This window comes from Leuresthes tenuis, unplaced genomic scaffold (assembly GCF_036924035.1).
Source record: "Leuresthes tenuis unplaced genomic scaffold, fLeuTen1.0.hap1 SCAF_6, whole genome shotgun sequence".
NCBI lineage: Eukaryota > Metazoa > Chordata > Actinopteri > Atheriniformes > Atherinopsidae > Leuresthes > Leuresthes tenuis.
The window spans coordinates 7,667,496-7,670,707 of record NW_027325360.1 but is presented as its reverse complement, the minus strand read 5'-3'; positions in this window follow the sequence as shown (position 1 = coordinate 7,670,707).

Here is a 3,212-nt window from a genome sequence, read left to right as displayed (position 1 = left end):
TGGCCTAAGTTGTTAAAAAAAACACACCAAAGAACATAACAGCTTCTTGCTGGTTAATAACACCACTGAGAACTTAAGTCATAATTACTGGCACATATGATCTTCATAAACAGTCACCCCATTTCTCTGTGTTTTGTTTAATTATTCAGCAGCTAACTGTGTCCCTAACTGTATGAACTGCTACTTATATGGACATTTTTTTTCACCAGTGCTTGTCTCTGTAATGCTGCTAACATGATGCTGCATTCATTGACAAATGAAACATTAGGATTTCTAAATCGAGACTTCCTCATTTGAAAGACAAGGTTGGATAACCTTGAAAATGATATCATTTCACCCTTCCAGTCTGAATGACTCACTGAATTACATCATTTCTGATTTTTTTTTTTTAAAGTCCTCACTGTGATATCTTGGAATTTTTGGGGGGCTGGTAATGAGAGAGACCCAAATGTATGTTCTCAATCACAGATAACAGTGTTTTGGTTTTTTTTGTACATGATACATTGGTGACACCTTCTACTAAACCATTTTATATACACTGTCCCTTTACAGATAACCAAAATCAACCTGCCTAATTCCTCTTTAATTGATTTGATATAAGTATCAGCTAAAAGGGTCAATTCATCATTCTATGTTGGAGTTTTATTTCTCAAATGACAGAGCACATAACCACCTGAATACAATGAATGTTCATTTCAAATGTTAAATATCTACCCTGCTTCCCCTCTCACTCCAGTGTCTGAAGTAAGCTAACAAACTGCTGGAAGCGCCAACCACTTATTAGACAAAATTTGGTCTCATGCTTCTCATGCAAATATCTTTGTGATGTTAGACAGAACTGTCAAGTTCTCACACTATTTTTCCAGCATCAACCTTGCACTGCCTCCAATTTGAGTGAGGAGAGCATTAATTTTCCTCCAAACCAGTCACCAGGGACCACATATCCACCTACATTTTCTTTAATTTCAAGTCCACAGAGATGTGTAGCTATGCCAAGATACCTGTTTTGCCACGGTTTCAGAACTGGAGCAGAGCAAAAGTAAAAACAAGAATTCCACTCGGCACAATAGAAGGATTCAAGATTTGGACCCAGGAGAGTAAATCTAAAAAAAAAAGTTGAAAAACACATTTTTTTCCGAAAACGTTAGGCTGTTTCTTAAAATCATAAAGCCGAACGTAAATAGATTGTCAGACTTAGGGTACACAAAACAGATTTGGGATGCTTATAGCAGGTAACATGAGTAATGTTAGTGAGTATTTGCCTTCAGTCAGTGCTTATATGGAATAATTCAGATGCTTATGTGTGAAGGCTTGATTTAAACTTTTTAAAAGACAAATCTAAGTATGAAATAAACCTATGGCAACCTAAAAGTTAAAGCTTTAAAAATATACCATGGTGTGACACTGAGTAAAACAATGTTATTTTCTTGATTTATTGTTTTATGAATGAAATTAGATTTGATGAAATGCAACCTTTAAATGTCAGATCAGAAGATGAATGCAGTGATTAAATGATCATCACATTTGTTGTAGGTCAATCTAGTAATTCATTAACACCTGTGTAGTTCATTAAGTTGTGAAGATTTTCAGCCAAAGTACAGTGAAGTTGTACTTTGGTAAGAGTGTCAAGTAACTTCTGCACAAAAATCACCTCAATTCAGAAGTTCTTCATGTTAGGGCTGAAACACAGTGAAACTCCTCTTCTTGTAAATAAATATGAATAACAAGAAATCATCCCGATGATGCTGAAAGCAGCTGCACGGAGCTCAGTGAGGACAGGGAAATGAATACTTATGAGATCTTTGACCTTGTGCATTCAGACGCACCGAGGAAGGGAGAACAAACAATGAATCACGGCAGTTAGAATTCATAATGAGGCAGTGAGAAAAATAAAGGGCCTTCAACGCCTCAGTGATATTAATCGCACGAGCAGGTATAAACACAGACACAAACGGTGAAGAACACTCAGAGACACCACAACCAAGCGCGTCTAGACAGTAAACAAGATCTGCCTCTGGGGTCTGAGAATGTGGGCAAACTAGATACAAAACTGAAATTCAGCAGTCTTAACAGCGAGCAAACATAAATGAACTGTTGTAAATGAACTGAATTAATACATTAAAATAAATATGGCAGCAGAGCAGTTTAGGCAATGGAGGAAAAGTACTGTATGCTGCAATAACTGAACATTAAGATGGTATTAATTAAGAAAATGTAAACGTCAAAGATGAGACAGGAGGCAAGTCTGGGCTAGTACCAAGTGTTATGGTTTCATCTGAAAGATATGTACACTGTATATGTGTGGTGCTACTCACAGGGTTTCAGACTGTTTGCACACCCACCCAGACACAAGGCAGATCTTTAAAAAAAAACAAAAAAACTCCACGTACACAGAAAAGAACAGAGATTTAATTCTTTCTTTATCATATCTGTGTATCGTACAAGTTCCACACCGCGTGATAAGGAGAAAAAAGGGGGAAAACACAAACCAAGCGTAAAGGAATATGTGCCTTTTGAAGTTGTCTTTCTTCTTGGAATTAGCTTTGGCGTAACACAGCTAGTTAAGCAGATCATTAAGTGTAATGGTTGGTGAGGATTGCAGAGCTTTATCTCTGATGGCAAGAACAAAGTTCCTGATGATCTGAGGGATTCTGGAGTTGGATTCGATGGGAATTCCCGTGTCTGCTGGAACAGTTTGCTTTGAAATGTTTTTATCTGTGCTAACAGACAGGTGCTATCATAAATCTAAAGTCAGAGAATTACTGACTCAGCTTTACATACTGAGACTTTGAGTATATGGGGCTAAAGTTACTTTTGATAGATTATATCTACAGACTGAAGGTTCTTACTCGGACAGATGCCAGTATTTTAGTGTCAAGCAGTGACATGTCCAAAAGAAATAATAGACTTAGAGGGAAGAAACAAAAATATTTTTCAATTCTGGATGGAATAACTGATGATACACAGATAATACATTAATATGGATTAAAATATAGAGCCCTGTGAAACAGAAAGTCCATCTTCTCTCACGTCTAAGGCTTTAAAGAGCCACTCCAGCGGTTATAAATCCTCTACAGCTCATCTGTGTAATGTAAAAAGCCTCTCATACTTTTTATTACTCTGGATAAGACATCTTCCTGTTAACCTGTCCCGAACCTTATTATGTCTTATAATTAGGTAAGTAGATGCAGAGCAGCACATGACATGTTGCT